Source organism: Danio rerio, chromosome 12 (assembly GCF_049306965.1).
Source record: "Danio rerio strain Tuebingen ecotype United States chromosome 12, GRCz12tu, whole genome shotgun sequence".
In the NCBI taxonomy this organism is placed as follows: domain Eukaryota; kingdom Metazoa; phylum Chordata; class Actinopteri; order Cypriniformes; family Danionidae; genus Danio; species Danio rerio.
The window spans coordinates 11463478-11487262 of NC_133187.1; the positions used below are offsets into that span (position 1 = coordinate 11463478).

At 35.2% G+C, this 23785-nt stretch overlaps 1 protein-coding gene and 1 non-coding gene across 5 annotated transcripts in view; one reads left to right on the forward strand and one right to left on the reverse strand.

Moving 5' to 3' along the window:
- raraa (retinoic acid receptor, alpha a) overlaps window positions 1-23785 on the forward strand; it is a 324831-nt gene that overhangs the window by 76709 nt on the left and 224337 nt on the right. The window lies entirely within an intron of this gene.
- trnat-cgu (transfer RNA threonine (anticodon CGU)) lies at window positions 9509-9582 on the reverse strand. The gene has a single exon. It is a non-coding gene; the product is annotated as a tRNA-Thr (tRNA).

A 23785-nucleotide genomic window follows, 5' to 3' on the forward strand; every position in this document is an offset into this window, starting at 1 on the left:
GCGGGCCGGTCTCAGCTCGTGCTGAGTTGATGAATTATCCCGGCCACATTAAGCTGCGCTTGTTATTGTTTGGTCCTGATTTATCGAGGGTTTTGGACCCAGGTCAACTCCAATCCCTCCTTCCTCACCCCCCTCCGTCTCCTCCCTTTGTCTCTCATCTGCTTTTCTGTTTGGATTGAAAGACATTTGATTGATGACCCCGAGACCCAGAGGTCTGTCTGAAGATCGTCAGTAAATAAAAACACATGTGCCTGAGACAGGTCTCACATAGGGACAGAGAGCGCTATCTTCATTTTTCCTGCTGTCGCGTCACATGTGATCTGCTTTTGTTACTTTAGTCTTTAATGCAAGAGTTAACACTGTTCTTCACTTCAGGCAAAGCACAGGCCGGTGGCGGGAAGAGTACACAGCACACTGTTCATTCTTCTAGAAGTGTGTTTACCCCTGCACATTTACATACAATCATGTTTGTTCAATCCTTTTTTTGTGATGGGTTTTATAAAACACAAAGAGAACTTTTCCCAACATGGCTTCCAACTACAGTTAATGAACACTAGTGGGAATAAAACAAAGAAATGTATTTTGCCATCAAGTAATTTGTTCAATGTAAATCATTGCAGGCAAGTCAACTACATGTGTGGACATAAATTCTAACTGAATGTTGTCTCGCAAGACCATAGCGCTACATAAATTAACATACACTGCAAAAATGCTTTTCTTTTTGTCTTGCTTCTTGTCAAAACATCCAACAATTCTTCAAGAAAGATACATTTTTTACACTGGAAACCCTGCTGTTGTCATTACTAAAGATATTAAGTTAATTTAACGTGACATTACTTGGAATACCAAGTTTTGTTATCAAACTTAAACAGGTGTGTTTAATTTACTCATTATGCTGCAAAAAACCTTTAATTAATATTTTAAGTTCTCTGAATTTTTTTTTTTTTTACAATCCACAAATTTCAGAACTCTGGTGTCAATTTTTAAAACTCTATAGACACAAAATTCACACCCATTGCCAAAAATGGCAAGTTTTTGCAAAACGCTTAACTCTTTTTTTTAAAATGCTTGAATACAATACACTCAAGTCAAAGATATTTTGTTCATTGAACTGAGATCACCTTTTCAATAGAATACAAATAAACATCTAATTAATCCCATTTCAAAATGCAACTCAAACATTACATTTGAAATAAATGCGTATTCATTTACTTAACATGATGTTATTATAAACTTATACAAGCACTCAAAATGACAAATAACTGCTGCAATACTATTGATGCATAGAAAACGATGTACAATATTACATGTTTAGATGATGAAAGTTTCAGAATAGATCAAATGACATCATTTACCACAGAAGATGACCCAACTGCAGTACATTATATATAGATTTCACCCTTAGTCCAATTTTATTGTTTCTTTGTTCCATGTACCACTTTTACAGACAAAGTTTTCATATTTGACATTACTGTACTGTATGTATGAAAGCCCAATCACTTTCTTTCTAAGATTTAAATAATGAAAACACCACTGTGATTTATATTTGAACCTGATGGACCCGACTGATGGTAACACCAAAATAGAAATCAGATATATAGAAATATATGCAAATTACACATGTGACATAATAGTTCATATACATTTTACATATATAAAATGCCATACTGTACATGTCAAAATATTGCAAGTTTAAATATATGTTATATTATGTTATATAAATATATTATTTATTATGTTATATATTTTACCTTTACAAATATATTACCTATAATTTGTATAGGTGTCCATATGGCTGTATATGAACACACACGCGCACACACACACACACACACACACACACACACACACACACACACACAAATATGTTGAGAATATATTTTATTTTGGAGAATTACAGTTATTAATAGCTTAGTCCTTATTAATGAGTTTTTAAAATGCATCATTTACAGAATGAGACGAATGTGCAATAACTAAAATATTTTTATACTTTATATCTTTACAGCACGTGCGTCAAAGATGTAGTCGTGGATGTAAGCCTGCTAACTGATCAAATGACAGAATAAAACTTAGTTTATATATGATCAAATAATAATAATTAAAAGCCAGGGTGCTGGTCCACAGAGGGCTCTTATTTTGAGGGCTACATCACGAGCTCGGATTTGGTTGACCAATCAGAGTAAAATGGGTGTTTCAGCACCGCCTACATGTTTATAATGCATTTTGAAGTCATTTATCCATTTTCATACCATAAAAAAAAAATTGAACCAAAATTTATTTTTTTTTCCGATTTTTGTGAGCACACAAAAAACTGAAAAATGGCCGTTTTCTTCATTTTCCTTTTTTTTTTTTTGAAAACGGAAATGGATTGGACAAAAGATACCCTGATTGTCCTGAGGACGAGTATCTGTCTGTGAACAATATAGTACTGCGAGCCACTGTTAAACATTTTGGTTGGTTTGTGTTTTCATCATTATGTCAAGAAGCATTTATTGTTTGAGGAAAAAGCATCTAAAAGCATCTGATTGTATTCATTAGCTAAACTCTCCACTGAGAAACATCCTGCGCAAGACATGCTTCAGGTTGAGCTGCTTCTTCCAAAGTTGCCTCATTAGACTTGAATTGATTCCATCATTAAAGTCAATCAAAGTGTAAAATCTCTGAGGAAGTTTTCAGAGATGAAATTCAGATGTAGTGTACTTTGGTGCGCAAGTAAGCAAGATCATGAAATTGGTTATGACAGAAGTTTACATCCCCTTTTGAAAACTCTGCAATGCTTACATAATTCAATTCAATTCAGCTTTATTTGTATAGCGCTTTTACAATGTAGATTGTGTCAAAGCAGCTTCACATAAATGGTCATAGTAACTGGAACAGTGTGGTTCAGGTTTTAGTGTTTAAGTTCAGTTCAGTTCAGTTTAGCTCAGTTCAGTGTGATTTAATCATTACTGAGAGTTCAAACACTGAAGAGCAAATTCAACGATGCGTAGCTCTACCAATCCTGAACCATGCGAGGCAGTGGCGACAGCGGAGAGGGAAAAAAAAACTTCACCTGATGGGAGTGAAGAAAAAAAACCTTGAGGGAACCAGACTCAGAACCTTCTGGAACCCTACTTTGGTCAATGTAAATAAACCCGTGTATTGTCTTTTTTGGTCGTTATACTAGAACAGCCAATGCATTTTGCACCAGACTTTAAAACAGCAGATCTTTCAATAGAAGCTTAGCTTTTCATTTCCAACATCTGAGTCATCTCTGGAAGGCAAAGAACTAATGGTCTGGAAGCTGGTCATTTTATTAAAGTCACTTTCTTCAACATTATGAAAAGGCATCTAATCGTCATAAATCCCACACACATGAGAGCGTTAGCCTGTGTGTATCCACTCCTCTGTTATGCGGCTTTCCAGTGTATGATTTTATTGCTTAGTGGTTGCGCTTGCATATTTCATGAAACTTCATGTTCTCATTAAGATTCATATTAGGATCTCTGCCTTTGGTGTCTTGGCAAAGCTGTTCAGTTTGATACATTGTTGGGAAGCCTTCTAAAAGTCTGAGAAAGAGTGCAGACTTCTGCAAAGGTTTCTATTTGATGTACTTTTGAGTGGCTGTACACTAAAAAAAAGCTCTGATGGTAATTTTGCCTAAGAGGTAAAATTGTAAGATTTTTTTTTAGGTGTGGAAAGATTTGAATTATTTAAACCTGAAAACTTTGCACACTTCTCTGAAATTCCCATTGGCCTATAATGCCTTTTACTCGATGAAGCCAATCACAGCCAATTACACTTTTTTTTCATTACATCTCTTAAAGGTGCAGTATGTAAGTTTGACAACCAGTGGTTGAACTAGGCATTGCACCACTGGTTAAAAACACACACGCAAGCAGGTTGCCAGATTGATGACACCAGCAAAGGTTGATTTAAATCGTGTTCTAAATAAAAGCAACAGCACACGATAAAATAAATATCTTCCATATTAAAAAGAGATTTTTGTCCTAACCAACACCTGAAATTTTTATTTTAGAAACGACTTTTATTTCTTGCAGCTGAACAACAGAAAACTGACAGTGATCACTTTAGTTACACCTTTATTTAGTGCTAAATGCCTATAATGTGAGATTGAATGCCATTTTACATGACATTTATTGCCAAACTACTGAAAGCAGAGGCAGATAGTTCACAAATAAACCATTTGAAATTAAACTTTAGAACTGACTCTGTGCAAACCAACACGTATCAGTGATTCAGCATGTACATTTAATAATGTTAAAGATGTTTAATATGTATTAGTTTAATTATAAACCTTACCATTTTGTTGGTTACCGTTTTATTGTGCTTATGAATGGCTTTATTTAAATTTCTGTTGTGTTTCGTTTGGTGCAAACAGCACAATTGCTTATCACTGCATATCTCGTCATTAAGGGTGCTTTTACACCTGCCTTGTTTAGTTCGGTCGCACTAGTGTTTGTTTTCCCTCTTGGTGTTTTTTTTTTTTTTAGGCAGTTATGAATGTAGCATTCGTACCCGAGTGCACACCATAAGCAAACCAAAAAAGCACACCCAGACCTCCTTGAAGAGGTGGTCTCGGTACGCTTTCAAACGAACCCTGGAGCAGTTAATTTGTGGTGAGATTATGATCCAAACTAAAACAGACTCAACCGCAAAAAGAACTGCGCCTTTTTGGACTAATCCAGCTGCCGGAGGCTGATGCGTTGTGCATTATTGAATGTGAAGGAAAAATATTTGTTCACAGCTCTTAAACAACAGAGAGAAAGAGAGAGGGGGAAAACATTACCTGATGGATCATTGGTAATATTTACGGAAGATGAACATGTAGCAGTTTAGCTAAATTAATTCACATCTAACCTCGGCTCAGTTGGCGTTTATGTTTGGAGTTTGCATGTTCTCCCTGCCTTCGCGTGGGTTTCCTCCGGGTGCTCCGGTTTCCCCCACAGTCCAAAGACATGCGGTACAGGTGAATTGGGTAGGCTAAATTGTCCGTAGTGTGTGAATGTGTGTGTGGATGTTTCCCAGAGATGGGTTGCGGCTGGAAGGGCATCCGCTGCGTAAAAACTTGCTGGATAAGTTGGCGGTTCATTCTGCTGTGGCGACCCCGGATTAATAAAGGGACTAAGCCCACAAGAAAATATACATTATTTTAAAATATGATAAACTTGGACAAAAATATAATTTCACGGTATTACGGTATTGTGATTACTGCTCTAAAATTAGTTATTTATAAATTGTCTGTGAAACAAAATGTTATTTTAGGAAACATATATAATATTTCGCACCAATAAACATGTCAGGATAAATTATTAAAATAAATTATTGACTTCTGCTCTCTTCATTACTTTAAAAAACACAGATTTACAGCACATTTAAAAAACACATACAAATAAACCCTTACATATACCTTAGGAACGGTATAACAGAAATGTTTAGCTGTTTTAAAATCTTGACTTTTCCAAACCACGGTAAACCTTGAAAGCGGTTATTGTCCCATACCTAAATGCAAAAAATAAATAAATAAATAACAATCTTCATCAAACACTGAGACACACACAAGTTTTCTCTGCTTTATAATTTTGGTATTTGTTTAAATAATGAATATACATATATTTTTCCCGTATGATTTATTTATTTTAAACACAACAGGGGCTTGGGGAATGAATCAGGGGGCCCCATCTGATGCTGGTGAAAAATACTTGGCAAATACTCCATTGTTTATTTGCGTTTGTGCTTCAGAGAGCAGCAAAAGATTCTATCAATAATGTTTTTCATGCAGCGTTGAGCAGTGCAGCCAATCACAGGCATGTACGATCACAGCCACCAATCAGAGGTGTTCAAGTTATCCACTCACTGCTTGTTTATTTCAGTGTTCAGTTCTTTGTGCTTGCTAATCCTGTCAGTGTAACAAACAAAGTGTATCCAGTGTATAAAGAGATTCAGTGCTGTGAGATTATGATGAATCGAAGTGAGAGAAAGCATTTTAGGGATTATTTGCACACCTGTTAGGCTATACATAATCCATTCTGAAATCATGAAATATTCATCAAAGTTTTAGCTGTGAAATCTATTAACATAATTAATTTTAGAAATGACAATGGATGGGAAGAAAGCATCATAGGATATTTGTCATCCGAAAACAATATAGCTTAGTTGCTATGTTGACTAATAATTAAAGGGATAGTTCATTTAAAAATTAACATTCTGTTGTTAATTACTCCCCCTTAAACACAAATTACAATTTTTTTTTTATAAAATACAAGAGCATTCAGGACCCAAACCTCATAGGAAAGTGACACTTTTTGGTATGTTATTCCCCCTAAACATAACCGTCTATGTAACATTAGAAAATTAAATGAAAACGTGTGAGATCATAAAAAATCTTCAAGGCCAATCACAGTCATATCTGCATAATCAGCAGTGTTTAAGAATGCTTAATACTGCTCAAATGTGTTTAAAATTCCAGTATTGATAGGTACTGAAGTCAATACTTTTAACAAACCTAGCACAAATTGACTTGAATTAGACATCAACTTGTCAAAAATATCATTTAATTACAAATTGAAGTGGGTGTGTGTTGTTTACTGCAAATTAAGTTAATGTGTTTATGGTTTTTGGGAATGATGACATGTCACACGGTCTTATCATTTTGTCATCTGCTGGTTTGGTTTAGATTTTTAAGAAGAGACAGATGGATTTGCACACGCAACTTTTGTCAATGAAAGCATATTATCTTCTAATTTTACCGAAGTTTTTAATAAGTCAATATATTTGTCATTTTAACTAACTAGTCTCAACCCAGTTGGACCTTGGACTGAGTTTTGGGTTGCAGCCTGAGGTGGACACAATTTAGGCATTTGGGTAAAAGTAAAAAAAAAAAAAAAAAGTTCTTGATTTTTAGTTTACTTAAGTTGTAAAATTAGTAATAGTTCTCCCAAAGAATGTAAACTGTGTGATTATTTACTCCCCCTTTACTTGTTTAAAACCTTTATGAGTTTCTTTTTTTTTGGTTGAACACAGAATAAGTTATGTTAATGAAAATTAAAAATCCTAAACCATTGACAGCCATAGTATTTGCTTTTGGACTTACTACTTACTACTTACTTTTTACTATGGAACTCAATAGAGGACAATGGAAGTCAATTGCTACATCAATCTTTTCATTTTACTTGAAAATATTGTGTGTGTGTGTGTGTGTGTGTGTGTGTGTGTGTGTGTGTGTGTGCGTGCGTGCGTGCGTGCGTGCGTGCGTGCGTGCGTGCGTGCGTCCGTGCGTGCGTGTGTGTGTGCAACAGAATAAAGAAACAGTTTGGAACCACGAAATAAGCAAACATGACAAAATTTTTATTTGTTGGTGAACTTTTCCTTAAAAAATAAGCAACTACTGATGAATGTTCATTTGGCAAGAAAGTCAGATAACCAAAAGTTATCAAAACCAACTACTAATAATTCATGATAATTCAAAGAAAAAAAAAAATCACATGTAGAGGGTGAACCCCATAAAGATCAGTTTGTAAAATCAGTGAATACTTCAGTCAATCACTGGAGACTCACTCTGGATGGATTGTTTGAATCGGTTTGGTGACTTGTGAGCAGATGTCACTCCAATTCACAAATAAATTGTTTGTCAATTCAACAGGTTAATTGATAAAATTAACCTTGAATACAATTAAACCAGTATTTTGTGCTCCAGTTTCCCCCACAGTCCAAAAACATGCAGTATAGGCGAATTGGGTAAGCTAATTGTCCATAGTGTATGTCTGTGAATCAGTGCATGGGGTGTTTCCCGGTGATGGCATCTGCTGTGTAAAACATACATGTATGCTGGATAAGTTGGCAGTTCATTCCGCTGTGGTGATCTCTGATTAATAAAGGGACTAAGCTGAAAAGGAAATTAATGAATTTATGATATTTAGTAAAGTAAGTAGTACAGTATATATATATTTTTGGAATGTAATGAAGTAAAAGTTCAAGTTTCCCAAAGAAATACTCTGATATAGTACAGATACTTCATGTATGTACTAAATTACAATAGTGAAGTGTAAATCTTAATTACAATACTTAACTAAAAAGTGTACTTAATTACATGTCCGCCACTGATTACAGCCCATGGGTTGATAACCACTTCTCAAGTGGTTAGTTATGTTTAAATTAGTAGTTTACTTCCAGTTGATGATCACCATTAGCTGTTTCCATCCATAAATGTGAATCAACTTTATGCGCAAAACTTCATTACCGCATAAAAGACGTGCGAATGAAGCACGTTTCAATCCACTGAATCAAGGCGAACACAATTTTCACTTCCTGATTAACTGCTGCCAAATATCAACAGTAAAAATGGAATTTGCTGCAGCAGGAGAATCTGCATCAATCTTTTCTTTATTTAATAAATGACTTGCGACTTAGAAAGCAATCCTGACACCCAGTGAATGCATGGTGGCATTTGAAGGTGTGGGACGTGGAGCACAGATGCTCTTGACTATTCTTGAGGTAATTAATAAAATAATACTGAAATGGTTAAGGTGTTTTAGAATGACCAAAACAACATTTCAGATGTTTTACAGTGTGCTCAGCTTGCTGGTTTGTCTAAAAATAGGTGTACGGAAACATAGCTATTAACTTTCATAGTATTTTTTCCCTAATATAGAAGGCAATGGTGACAATCTTCTTTTGTATTCATCAGTAAAGTAGAAAGAAACTCATACAGGTTTGGATGGAGGGTGAGTGAATGATAACAGAATTTTCATTCTGGAAGTGAGCGACTACCATAATTACATTGCTGTCTTGGAGAAACTGTTACATTTCCAATGGGTTGTCCAAATTGTATATGTGTCTGAGGTATTTTACTCTATATTTAATGTTAGGAAGTCCATCTGTTTAATTGTGTGAGCTTCAGGCCTCTTTCCGCACCACAAGTCTTTGATCACACTGCTTCAGTGTTTTGTGGCTATTACATAACCATCTCCACTGGCTGTCTCTCTCTGTCTCTCTGTGTTGGCAGACTTTCAGGCCATCTACTCTTTTCCAGGCTGGTGTCTCTCTTTCTCTTCACCCCTCTGTCTTTTGTTCCTGTCAATGCCAAATCCTTTGTTTAATCTATCATAGTCATGTTTTTATTTTTACAAATGCAACTTTAGTAAGTTTAGTAAAAAAAAAAAAGTACTCACTCTGGATGTTTTAAACCAGTATTATCTTCTGTGGACGACTAAAGGTGAAGGATGGACTGTAAAACAATATCCATTGATTAACAGGTTCTCATTCATTCATTTTCTTGTCGGCTTATCCCTTTATAAATCCTGGGTCGCCAAAGCGGAATGAACCGGCAACTTATCCAGCAAGTTTTTGATGCCCTTCCAGCCACAACCCATCTCTGGGAAAAGAGTTTGTTTAACTCTATTTATTGCTTTATCCATTATGCTTCAAAGTTATATCATTTCATGATTTTTTAGTTTATAACGAAATAAATCATACTTCTCTAATAGAAGCACAACCACCAGCTGCCCAAAGGCACTGCTGGGACTTGAACCCAGGATCTCCTGTTTACGATACAGGTGCTTTGGACAACTAAGCCACAGTGCCTGATATTACCAGGTTCTGTATTTTGTAATTCACAGGTTTTGTTCTCTGTATTTAAGATTATGAATTGTATTATGCGTCGTTTCTCTCTTCTCTATCGACTTTTGATGTTAAAAATTGCGTTGTTCAATTTATCAAAGTACGTATTATTCTTGTTTTAGTAGTTGAAAAACAATATGCAGCTGAGGGCAAATTATTAGCCCTGTGTAATATTAAATCTTTTTAAAATATCTCTCAAGTGATATTTAACAGATTAGGGACATTTTCACAGTGTTTCCTATGCTATTTTTGTCTGGAGAAAGTATTACTTGTTTTATTTGAGATATATTTTAATAATTTGTATATATTTTTAATTTTTATATTATTTTTTGCAACTATTAAAATAAATAAAAGTTACTTTAAAAAGTCAATAAAAGTCAAACTTTGATGGTAGAAAGATCAAGGTCACATTTAAAAGCATAGACAAATGAAAAGAAAAACAATCATAAAATTTACTGTAGCTATTTTTACAGTGTACATTAACAAAATCAAGCGGTCTTTACAACTTTTGTATTAACCTAATAAGTCCTTATTTATTTTTTAATAAAAAATTATATTTCAAATGAATTAAATGAAGTTTTATAAACAAATTTCGAGAGGATCCTGTGCTTATGATTCACCATGGCTGGTCCCATCGTCATCACTCACTAACCATCCAATCAGATACACCCAAACACATTTAAATAGTCTGCCTTCCTTATTTTAGTCATCCCTGTTTTTTGACACAACCCTCCATCCACCAAACTCCTCCGATTTGTTTCCTTCTCCAATATCAGGGGAGGTCTCGAGACCTACCTGAGCTCAAGACTCCCCTCTCTCTCCCTCCTGACTAAACCAGAGGGAGCCCCGGGCTCGTGGATCCTCTGAGCTCAGGGCTCTCTCTTAGGACAGCATGCCAAACTTTACTAGACCAAGCATCAGCTAAGTGTGAAGTCTTGAAAAAAAAATTTCAATTAAAATATATAGTAAAAATATACAGTATAAATCATTCTAAAACAACACTGGCTATCATGTTGTTGGCTCAGCGTGGTTCTTTGTTTTGATTTGCTCAAGTTTCAACTGCTGTCCACTGTGCTGGAATGACTCTCAGCACGGTTAACCCTTGACCCCTGTGGGTCATCGTCCATTACCACATGAAACATAAATGTCAGCAGCCCTCCTGCTAAAAGCATTTGTCTTCTGGTGGGTCATTGGTCACAGCCCACCTGCCTTCACCAGTTCTCCTTCACATACATTCCCAGATAAATGAATCTGAGCCACTGAATGCCTTCCGATGCCTTTGAACTACAGCAGATGCATTCTTAAAAGGAAAAAAAAGAGCTGCAGATTGGTGTTAATGGTTCACCTGCAGACTAAACAATTGTCAAACAGGTAAACCACCACTTATACAGATTTATTCCAAGAACAAATGCATTTCATTTCAAACATTATACTAACAAATTCAGCTTTAGATTGTACCGTGTTTCCTCTACCATTTATGGCCAGTTTCCACTGGGAGGTACTGTATGGTGCGGGTTGGTATGGGTCATCTTTATCAGGCTTGTGTTTCCACTGCCAAAAATGGTGCGACAGAAAGTTTCAGTCAACGTCATTCTGCTTTGTTTTTTCGTGCTTTGATCTCGCATTTATCCTTTTCTGAAAGAATCAGATGTCATAAGCACTTCAATAATCACATACCTGCTTAAGAAGTTTGTTATTTTAAATATAAACGCACAAGCAAGCGATTGTGAGCTCTCTGGAGAAAGTGAAACCGCTCGCACGTTAAAATGGCCTCGTAAAACAAAAACAGGACACAGCAGATTAGGTTCTTCTTGACTATGTGGGTGTTAATCAAGACAATGACAAGGTTTGTTTGAGCTCAGGTCGACAATGGCTCGTTATTATATGTATATATTATTACTATGTAATCTCTCGGCTGTGTATTTAAAAATGCCACTTCTTTTGTTTTCATTCTCCTGGCTAGTGTATGCGCTAGTGACGTTTCTGTGTAAACCAAAAGCAATTAGCTGCGCGTCCAGCTCCAACTTTTGTCATGCTAGGTACCTTTTTCAAAGAGTACCCAAAAGGTGCTAAAGTATACAGGGTTTGACATTGACACCCGCCAAATGCAGGCAGATTTCAGCTGTGGTGGGTTAGACAGCTGCTCCCACAAGGCACTTTGGCTGGTTGAAAATATTTTTGTAGTTTTTATAAAAGCCGGTTTCAACAAAAAGGATGGCCCAATATTTGTCCAAATGTGATCTTAGAATCGAAAAGCAGCAGGACTGACAAAACTAATTGTATTTGGCAAACAGGTGAATACCGAATGAGAATTTTATTACTCGTGCGAACAGGTGATTACTTGCACTAAGCAATCGTGCCTAGATAAACCGCAACTGGTGCATTCTGTTCTCTTTAAAATAGAGTGGAAAAAAAATCTGATCTGTGCATTCACAGTCCTGCTGCTTTCAAGAGTTGAAAATTAAAAAAAAAATTTATTCATTCGTAAACAGCAGCAGTCTCTGCTTTCTCTTTAATTGTTTTTAGAACAGATTATTAACAGTTCTAACATTAACCGTGTGTGCGTGATCATATTTTCATGATCACACATGGGGTGTTTTTTTTTTACCTGCTTTCTTTTGCTTACAGTTATTTTTATTAATATTGTTTAATTATTATTATTATTATTATTATTATTATTATTATTATTATCATTATTATTATTATTTATAAACTATTTAAAAAATTATTATAAATAAAAATTATATTTTATTATTTTTTTTTCAATAAGATTGCTTTAACTGGTGAACTAGGATCTTTAGCCAAGACAGATAAATTTGGTAAATCCTTCATTTTGAGCCCTGAAAAAATGTGAAATAAAATCTAATTGCAATATGACACAGTCCATTTGCCCATGCACATTGTGTAAGCTCATACACAAAAAAGTGAAATGAATGAGGAGGCATAATACCACAATATCTAAATCAAGTAATTTTAGCATGTCAAAGTCAAATTTATGCATACGAAATATATTTTCCCAAAAATAAAATTGTGGGTAGTGAAAAAGGAGAGGGGCTAATAATGTTTGAAATCTACTAGCCACAGTTGCTGGAGATCAAAAAAGTTAATGTCAAGCCCTGATGGTATACAAGATATATAAAAGCATAATATATAAGCATCCTGAACCATACCATACCACTCAGTGGAAATGGGCCATTTATGCAACACAGGCTCATTGGAGACATGTGCCCAGGGCTACATTTTTGGGAACAACGAAGTATGTGCCCACAGCGATGTCTGCTTGCAGTTTTTGTTTGCAAAAATCCACTAAAGGTTGCTGTGTACATTTTTTGACAATCTCTAATACTTTACTGGCCCACTTGCAATTAGCACATACTTTTCATAAATCCACTAGAAGCCAATGTGTACATTTCTGCAAATCTCAATGTCCCTCTCATGCTCATCTGTAAGAGAAGCCAGTCAGCTTGTGTGTATATCAGCTTGTTATCAACTGACCCAACAGATAGTGTTTTCAAAAGCAAACTAGCAGAGAAAAGCACATTGTGGTCTTGTGCTTTTAACATGGTTTCACACTGATTTTTTGTGTTTTTGTTTCTTGAATTATCCTTTGCTGTACTTGAACCCTGGGCCACTCCTTATCCCAAATCTGTCACCATGTGTGCAAAACCAGCAAAACCGTTAATAACAGAAAAGCCATACTGCACATATAGAGGTTAGCTATCAGCAATAGCATATAAAAGAAACAAAATTTTGTTTGTGACATCAAACCAATAAACCGATGTGTGTGTGTGAGTGTGTGTGTGTGTGTGCGTGTGTTTGTTTGTGTGTGTGTTTGTGTGTGTGTGTATGTGTGTTATGATCCTTGATGGAAATATGTCTAGGGAATTAAAAGGTGTAACAGAGATGACCAAAGTATAAACTGATGAAAAAGATGGCAAGAGAAAAACACAAAACAACGAATTAACACCGCAAAAGATTTAATGCTCCCACAGTATTTATATATTTACAAACAATAAGATAAAGTTGAAAAGAACCAAGACAACTGGGAAAGGCAACTGAAGTTTGTGCTAGCAAATCAAAGAAATAAATTCAACCAAAAAAATATTCCCTTAATCTCCTTCCCAATCCTCTAAACAAGAAAATAACAATATGAAAACGAAAGGTCTTCAGCGCAAAAGCGCCTGAACTTACACTGACTAAAAAATAAAAATACAAATTAGTGCACTTCGCTAACTAGTGTGTCTACATAGATATTTACAATAGATGTTGCCTGCCCTGTTGTTGTCTTTTGGATGGAATGCATCAATAGAGCCGCCATTTTAGTACAGTGTAGCGCTGCTTTGAAATGTGGGACCAAGCTGCAATGGAGGACTAGCCATCCAGAGCCAGAGACATACACATATATCTATGATCGGGAGTTTTCCAGGTGGTCAGTACGCAAATATTTTTTTTAAATTTCGAAAATTTTCATTTTACATCACTTTGGATCAGTGACCGCACGGTCGCAATTGCTGACAAAGAGAGTGTGTTTGCCTGCATGTAAATGTATTATCCTCCCTCCAGTTAGATTTGTTCTAGTCTGTGTCCCGAAACACACCCCTTCTCCTGCTTTCACTTCTCATACTGGTGGAGGGAGCGATTCGTTTGTGAATGACTTAGCTGACAATAATACAAGTTTCTGGCACCGCAGCATCTCGTTGAAATATTTCTTTTGCATTGTTTGCTTATTTTATCCAACAAAACTAGCATAAGCCTGGGAGTGCGAGTTGGTGCTACTTTGCCTTATGGTCAGTGCAGTAAGAGTCTGTATTAATAGTAGGTGCGAACTAGTGCGGTTGAATGACATTTGTCCTGGGAGCACTGTACAAATGTGCCGGCGCTATTGACGCATGCTCAGAGTTTGTATGCGATATCATTTGAATATATCTATGATGTGTCTATACATTAAAAATGCGTGCAAAGTATGTTTGTCAAGTGACTTTCTATGTTGTTCCAGATTTCTCTTGTCTGCAAGTCACAGAAGGTTTTTAGATCGAGCATTAGCGGGCTAAAGATGCAAAAACACACGTCAAAACTTTAACAACGGATAACTCGATCAGATCTCCTTTAAAGTCAACATTAGTAAATCTCACTCAAAGTCAACATCAGTAACAGCTACAAACACACACGGACACCACCAAACAGACAAAACGGCAAAACAAAAGCAGCTGATCTCTTACTTCTTCTTTTACTTCTTCTTGTGGTTTAATGGTGGATCGCAGACTAGTAAGTGCATTACCGCTTCCTATCTTTCAGATGGACCATAGACACTACACACAATAAATTCCTAACTAATGATCTCTTAAGCTGCGGTCACACTGGGCTATTCCTTCCATAGACTTCCATTCATACGCAAGCGAATGCGTCAGACCGGAAACGCAGGGTCATGCGTTAAATTTCGCAGGTTGCTGCGGTGCAACGTTCAAGCTTGGTGAACTCTGACCTGCGAAATCACATCACTTGACTGCGTGAGACCAACCGAGGATCAAAACATCACCTCTCTGGACAGAAATTTAAAACATGGAGCAATCGCTCGCTTTTTTAATGTCTAATAATCTTGTTTAATCCCGCCCCTTTTCGCAGCGCCGTACGACAGAAATTCGCACACAACTCTAGTGTGACCGCAGCTTTACTGTTGGCGCTTTGGATTTAAAGGGCTCTGCAAGGATTAGATCTGCATGGAGCGTGATTGGCAGAGAGAGAAGAAGTCATCACAAAGTTGATTAGGATTGGCAGTCCTGTCAGCCAATAGTGCTCCGAAGTAGGCGGTACCTGTAAAAATGACAGGACAGGGAGAGAGAGAGATAGGCACAGAAAGAACTTACACTCACCAAAACTGTGCGGTTCATAACAGTGTGGTTTATTTAAAAAAATATACAATTTAAATGCTAAGCACTATAATAAAAACTGCAAAACATTGTGGTGCAGTAGACCCACAACACTGAACAAATACATTTGATAAATATATTTTAAATGAAATATTTTTGATATTATACACTTACATTATAAATGCTTAGCTCTATGATGAAAGTTCTCTAATTGTATAGTGCAATGGACTGATTGACTGAACAAACAGATATATCATATCTGATCAATATATTTTAGCATGATGTTTCTAATGCTATAGTTGAAGAGCCTGGAACATTTGAAGAGTTTTGTTTATTTTGATCATTTGCAGTCCTTAATGTATCACTCTCAGAAAGAAAAGGTACACGGTGGTACAAATAATCTTTCTTAAGGAACTGTTTTGTACCTTTGTAAAAAGTTGTACCCTATATGGTACAGAAAATACCTCTAATGATACTATTCTGTACCTTTTTATGGTACAACTGAAATCAAGGTACACAATTGTTCTCATATAAAAGGTACATAATTGTTTTTATTACAATATCTATGAAAATAAATATTACTGGAAAGGCAAAGTCATTTTATAAATATTTTTCATATTAAAACATGAATCATCATTTAAAAGCATGTGTTTAAAGAAACTCATGAACACAAATTATTAAGTTATACAAAACAAAACAACTGATAAAACAAAACTAAAGGTATTGTAAACTAAACATTTAGTTATTTTTTATGTCACTTCTATACAGCTTAAAGTGACATTTACTGTAAAGGCTTAACTAGGTTAATTAGGTTAACTAGGCAGGTTAGGGTAATTATGCAAGTTTTTGTATAATGATGGTTTGTTCTGTAGACTATTGAAAAAAATGGCTTAAAGGGGCTGATAATTTTGACCTTAAAATGTCTTAAAAAAAAATAAAACTGCTTTTATTCTAGCTGAAATAAACAAATAAGACTTTCTCCAGAAGAAAAAATATTATCAGACATACGGTGAAAATTTCCATGCTCTGTTTAACATAATTTGGGAAATATATAAAAAAAAAAAAAAGGGGGGGGGGGGGGGGGGGGGGTTAATAATTTTGACTTCAACTGTTTATATTTCACAGCCAAACAACACATGGAAAAACACAGTAAATTCAGGTGCAACAAATGAACACTAAGGAAAAAACTGTTGTATTTTGAGACGTAATGAATTAAAGTCATCTGCAGAGCTGGAAGCTGATTGGTTTATCTTAATGAATGGCCCAAGAGGATGCTTTAACATGGAGAATTGGGACTAACATTGCCTTGGAGTGTAGTGGTTATTGACCCATCAATCCAACACACACTCCTTCCCTGAAGCATGACTATAGAGGCTTGACTGTCCATTCGTCTGCTTAATGCGCCCTGTCGATACTCACATAATACTCCAAAACATTGATTTGGTTGTTGAAATAATTTGCTTTTTTGGAAGTGTTAATGGTTTCCGCAAATGCTCATGTGGTGTTTTTGTAGTACCCTTGAAATTATTGAAAGATAAATACATGGACAGTTATGTAATCAAACTTGTTTTTGGACTTCCAGTTCTTGTGGATAATTTTGGGGGTTCTGGCATGTCTTGCTTGTTCATGTAATTTCCTACAGTTGTGTGTTACATAACTGTTCAGATTGTTCCGATGTTTGTTCACAAATGAATATGATTGTGTACATTTATTGTTATTTGGTTTTTGAATGAAGTTGCTGTAGGCATTGTGGGTATCCATTGACAGTATTGCAGAGCTTTGACTCTGTTTATCTAAAGATCCTTTCATATGACTAAGAATATCAGTGTACGGCTGTATGTAAGAGCCATATCTCCCCAAGATTTGTCCTGAAAAGGGAAAAACTACCTTAAAAGTGTATTTTTAGCTAAGAAAAAAAAAATCTGATTGCTTTGATACTTTTTAATAAAAAATAATCTTGTGAATTTGCATAACTTCATTATAAAATGTTTAACACTGTACAACATTGCAGCAGCAAAGTGTTAAAGTCAGCATGGAATCACATTGAGTCATTTTTCTTTCTTAAACATAATTTTTTTTAATGTAATATCACATCTTTGATAAATATTTTATCTATATATATATATTTATTTATGTTTCATGCTGACTTTAAAAGGGAAACAAAACACAAGAGATATATGCTGGAAAAAGTATTAGAATACATTTTATTAGGAAGTGGAAATTATTCTTATTATTGTTATTTAATTTGAATTTTTTTGCTGGACTAATGGGTATATGCAGAAGCACGCTGAAGGAATTTTAATTTGTCAGTAACCTGGATCAAACGCTTCTGGTGAACTGTATGTCGTTACAAAATCAGCACGTTTAAGGTCTGTTTTCTTTAAAAATCAATGATCTTCACTCCCTAAATGAATATGTCATAAAGTGGTTCTCAGAATGTACTAGAAGCACTGGATTAAACTACATTTTTCCACGCCATGTCTTTAAAATATTTAATTTTCTTTTAAATTGTGTTTCCAATGGTGCTTCTGCGCTCGCCTGCTGATCCCGATGGGCACGTGCATGTAAATGGCTTTTCATCTTGGTTTACGCTTATGAATGCTGAAGTCTATTTAACTGATTATACTTTCATACATTACAACATCGATGCTGTAAAAAGAACCTTATAAAATAAAAAAAAAGTAACAATAACCTTTCACCTATAATAACCCTGGAAGTTTATTGGTATGGGAAGAAACCCTATTGAAAATCCTAACTGAAGCAATGTCTCAAGAAATGAGTTGAAAGCATTTGCTCTGGTGGCTGCCATCCGATTCTGAGCATTTCTTTGCATTTATTCATGAGAAACAGCTGGTTGAGTCCGATCACCACACAATATTATAAATGAGATATCATTACTTTATTATTGCATGAGATTATTACTAGAGGATATTGCATATGGCTCTGCTTTCTTTGTGAACATTCAGACAAATAGGTCATATGTGTGTGTTTTTAAGTGCGCAACAAAAAAGTGTTGCTTGTTAGGAACTTTTTTTTATTATCAGAGAGCTTGGAGCAGGGATGTCAAACTCAATTCCTGGAGGGCCGCAGCCCTGCACAGTTTTGTTCCAACCCTGCTTCAACACACTTACTGGTAGGTTTCAAACAAGCCTGAAGGACTCAATTAGTTCAATCAGGTGTGTTTAATAATGGTTGGAACTAAGGGGGCTGCAGCCCTACAGAAATTGAGTTTGACCTTCCTTGGCTTAGAGAATAGAGGTTTACCAATAACCTCCTTATATAGAAAAACACCGCCTTCAATCCCTGTGTTATATTTATTAACAAAAAGTTTCTGTCAATAGCCCCTTTTACACGTACACACTTTTCTATAAAATGACCAGTTGAGTCATGTGTTTACAAACCCTTTCTTAAAGGGGTGGACCACTTCGATGTCATATTTTAAACTTTAGTTGATGTGTAATATAGCTGTGTGAACATAAACAACATCTCTGAATGTAACACGCTCAAAGTTCAATGCAAAGGGAGACCTTTGCTTTCACAGTTTTAACTTAACTAAGCTTACAGCGTACTAACTTTGAGGACTAAATGCATCCAGGTTAGTGAGATTACAAACACTTCAGGTTATGCTCATTTACCATGTGCATACACCTCGCGCAGTAAAGGGGCATGGCCAAAGACGTTGTAATGTTACAGCAGAGAAAGCTACAATTGCATCCAAACGCAGCTATTTCACAGAATTTCTTTTGTTTCTGTATTTGGGCTACCAAAGAACACGACACAAAGAGAGAAGTTCTTACAGTTTAATTTGAATTATACTCCAGAGAATTATAAAAAATATATAGCTAGCATTTGACAAAGGAAAGCTTCCAGAATCTCTCCTAGTTCAGTGCTGGATTCGGCTAAAAATTCCTCAACAAAGACGCAGCTCCAACCATAATAGACGAACTGTGGATTGTGAGCCACAACCTGTAAGTCATTTTAATTGTTAAAATTGACCTATTACATGCATAGTGTCTAGCGTTAACGGTACGTTGTAGCAAGGATATAAACAAGGATGTAAACAACAGGAAATGCTGTTTGGCACCGCTATTCATCCATCAAACGCCTGTAAACACCAACAATCTTCACCAGCACTGAAGTATTTCTATATGTGAAAACGCATGAGTTCAAACAAAAATATTAAACAAATATATAGCTACTCAAAAATGAGGAATCTGATAGTGGTTAATGGTTTAATTTGACTGAACTCAAATGAATAAAGTTAGTCAACGGAAATAGTGGACACATGTGAATGTCCACTGAAGCATTTCTAATCTTCTAAAAGCATTCTTGAGTTGTTTTGTGTTTGGTACTCCAATGTAATCACAGATTGTTATGTAAACAACTTATAATATTCATTCATTTTTATTATACAAGACTCAATTTAAAACTTAAAAGTATTTGCTTTTATTTGTGTTTGCAAGAAAACATCTGGGATAATCTTTTTGCCATTTTGTCTTGAACTTCATTGAACTGAAAGTAAAAAGAAATATGTATGTTATCTACTTGCTGAAGCAGTTCTTTGGATTTTGTAATATGTTCTTTAATGCAGTTTAATCTAAACTGTCATCTGGCAACTGTGTGATTCTCAGAACTGCTATAAATGATCTTATTGTGCGTCCTGGTCTTATTGCATAAAGCTCAAAATTAATTGGTCTATGTAATTATTTAAAGGGCACATAGTTTACCCTTTTTTATGATTTAATATTAATATTATGTTTCTCCTGAGTGTGCTCACTTTTTTAGGGGTGTGTTGCTTCACATGAAAATTAGTTTCAAATTCCTGCCCAACGTAACAAGTGTACAAAGCCAAAAACTCCCCCCCTCAGACAGAGAGAAGCAAGCAGCAGCATGAATGAGATTTTTTATTCATTTCTGTTTTGTTTATTTATTTATTTATTTATTTATTTATTTATTTATTTATTTATTTATTTATTTATTTATTTAGTAGTTATATTGGTTTTATTTATTTATTATTTATTCATTTAGTTTGTTAGTTAAATTGGTTTTATTTATTTATTTATTTATTTATTTATTTATTTATTTATTTATTATTCAGTTAGTTAGTTAGTTAGTTAGTTAGTTAGTTAGTTAGTTAGTTAGTTAGTTAGTTAGCTAGTTAGTTAGTTATATCTGTTTTATTTATTTATTTACTTAGTTATTTAGTTAAATCTGTTTTATTTATTTCTGTTGTATTATTTATTTATCGTTAAGCAACCTCGAAAATCTACACAGAAGTAGCAAAAAATACAGTTTACACTGATTTTAACCAAAACACAATGCATGTCTATGAATAAAATATAATGCATTATAGCTTGGGTGATGCTTTAGCTGATACCGTTGAGTTCAGTGCATCAGCCAAAGCTGATGCAAGTCATGTGAAAGGGACTTTCTGTACACAGACTTTTACATTGTTTAGACAGATTGCTTCTTCAAAACATGTTATGCACTCAAAAACAAGCCAGTAAACATTTGAAAGTTTATTTAACTGTGGTTTAAAGGGCTTTTTTTTTTAAATTAAGTGAACTCATCACACGACAATGACCTTCTTAGATTTATGGCTTACTTCAGTTGAAAGGCCTCTGGGAAAAACGTGATCTTTAAAATGGATTATAGCCATTGTCCATTGAAATGTGGACTTAGACTTGTGGAAACAGTGCTGATTGTATTTTAATTTGTAAACTTGTAACCTTTCATTTGCATTTAATCTAATTTGTTTAATCAGATTAGCAACATAAACTATATTGAATGCATCATTTCAATCAATCTGCTGTGGTAATTTTGTAGTTGCTAAGGTAATATGAAAACTATGCAAATATAATCAAAAAACCCATTAGGCCATCTGTACATTTCCTACAACTATAGTGTATACAAAGTAGTAGTATGCTGCACTATTATTGCAGTTTATTAGTTATTTGTTTATTAGTCATTCATCTATATTATTCATGTGGACTGATTTGTTTGTGTTGCATACTGTAAAACAACACATTTTAAGAAATGCCTCAGTCTATTTTTGTCTAGACAGTGAACATCAGTGATATCCAAACATCTTTGTAAATATGTTTAATATCCAAAAAAAAAAAAAAAAAAAAAAAAGGCAAAGAAAATCATATTGTACAAAACATGATATGGGGATTATAAAAGAACCCATATTTTGCATTTTAAAAGGTCATATTTTGGTTTTGGGGGTCTCCAACAATGCATACAAGGTTAAAAAACACTTTCATTGTCTTATAATTTGCATTTATTTTTTACCTAATTATCCCAACGACTCCCATATGAATCGTTCAGCGATTCATTTGTCCCTTCTTAGAACGCTGCTAATCTTTTATTGGTGCGATGACCCAGTCGTGTGATTGGTCGACTGCATTCAGCATGAGACAGAGAGAAACCACAGAGTGTATGTGTGAGCCCAATGCAGGTGTGCACTAAAGCAATGACCAGCTAAAATCAGCTTGACCAGCCTAGCCAGGCTGGGAGTCCAGCCAAAACCAGCTATGTCCAGCTTAAACCAGGCTGGTCAAGCTGGTTTTAGCTGGTCATTTTCCCGCCTGACCTGCTAAGACCAGGCTGGAAATGGCTGGAAATCAGCCTTGAAATAGCCAAAACCCCTCTAAAAACAAGCCTGGTCGGCCAGCTAAAACCAGCCAGCCAGCCTAGGCTGGTTTAAGATGGATTTTTCAGCAGGAATGTGTGTAGGAACACCTTATGGTAGCCATAGCAATGGCAAATGGCAGTGTATCGCGAGCTCACAAACACATTTAAATCTGTAAACAGTATAAACATTTTCAACGTAGTTTTAGACGTGATATGAGAATATAAAGAGTTAACCACATACTGTACAAACAGTTACAAGTGAAAAAACACAATAGGGTATATGAAAGAACTTTTAATTTGTCAGTAACCTGGGTCAAGCACATCTGGTGAACAGTGTGCCATTACAAACTTAGCGCGTTTAAGATCTGTTTTCTTTTAAATTAGCTCCAGTGGCTGAGTGATGTCCGATATAATGTGGGTCATAGATTGTACAAGGACGTACTGTATTAAATTACATTATTCATCACCATGTCTTTCAAATATGAACATTTATTTTACCCCAGTATATTTAATGGAGCTTCTGCACTCATCTGCTGATCCTGACGGGCACGTACATGTAAGCAGATTTTTATCTTGTTTTACGCTTGAGCAACTAAATGAATGCCAAAGTCTATTGCCAAAGTCTATGATTATATTTTAATTACATTACAACATCAATGCTGTAAAAGGAACCGTACAAAATGGAAAAATTGTAGACTAACCGTTTAAAATAAGCTTATCAGTATAGGAAGAAACACTAGGGGCCCTATCATACACCCGGCGCAGTGTGATGCAAGGCGTGACGCAGTAGTCTTTTGGTAGTTTGAGCTTGGCGCAAGAGTTGTTTTGAGGCGTTGCGCTACGCTGTTTAAATAGCAAATGCATTAGCCCTCATTTTTGCACCCATAGGCATTCTGGTCTAAAAAGGAAGGCGTTCTGAGGCGGACCGCTGGAGCGTTGCTATTTTGAGAAACTATAATAGATTTTTCACTAGACCAAAACTAACCCGGTCTAAACTCCGGCACAGAGTTACACACTATAATGTAAATATTAAGGATATATATAGGATATAATAAGAATAGATATAGGATATAAATATAAAGGATTAAAATATTACAAAACATATTATTTTCTAGCCTACATAAATATGAAAAACCACTGCTTTTATGTCTTCTTCATCTCAGGAGGCTTTTTCAGTTCATTCATAACAATTTGCTTTTGTACAATGTTATTATTATTAGCAGTATTATTTATTATACCCATATGTATATTTGTTTTATTAAAAACAAGCTTAGATTTGCCCACCTGTGAGGTTTTAGACCATATGGGGCACAGCATGTGTTTTAGGATATAACTCACGTTTTTGAGCACATTTTGCTATTATTCTTCATTTATTGGTTTGCTGGAAATTAGAACTGAATTGAGAAATAGTTTTGAAATGAATATTTGCGTTTAACAAACAAAAGTATTTATTTATAGACTAATTGATGTCTGTGCGTAAAGGTTTCCCTATCCAAGAGCGAAAGTAGTTCCATTATCTCTCATTCTCAAGCAGTAGATGCTCTGTTTAACAGTTTTCTGTTAAAAAACTATCAACTGTTAACTGTTTGCTTGTGAAATGCTCATTTTTTCCACTTAGACTTACTTTGCGTCCTGTAAATAGTAAATGAGCTCTTGGCGCGACG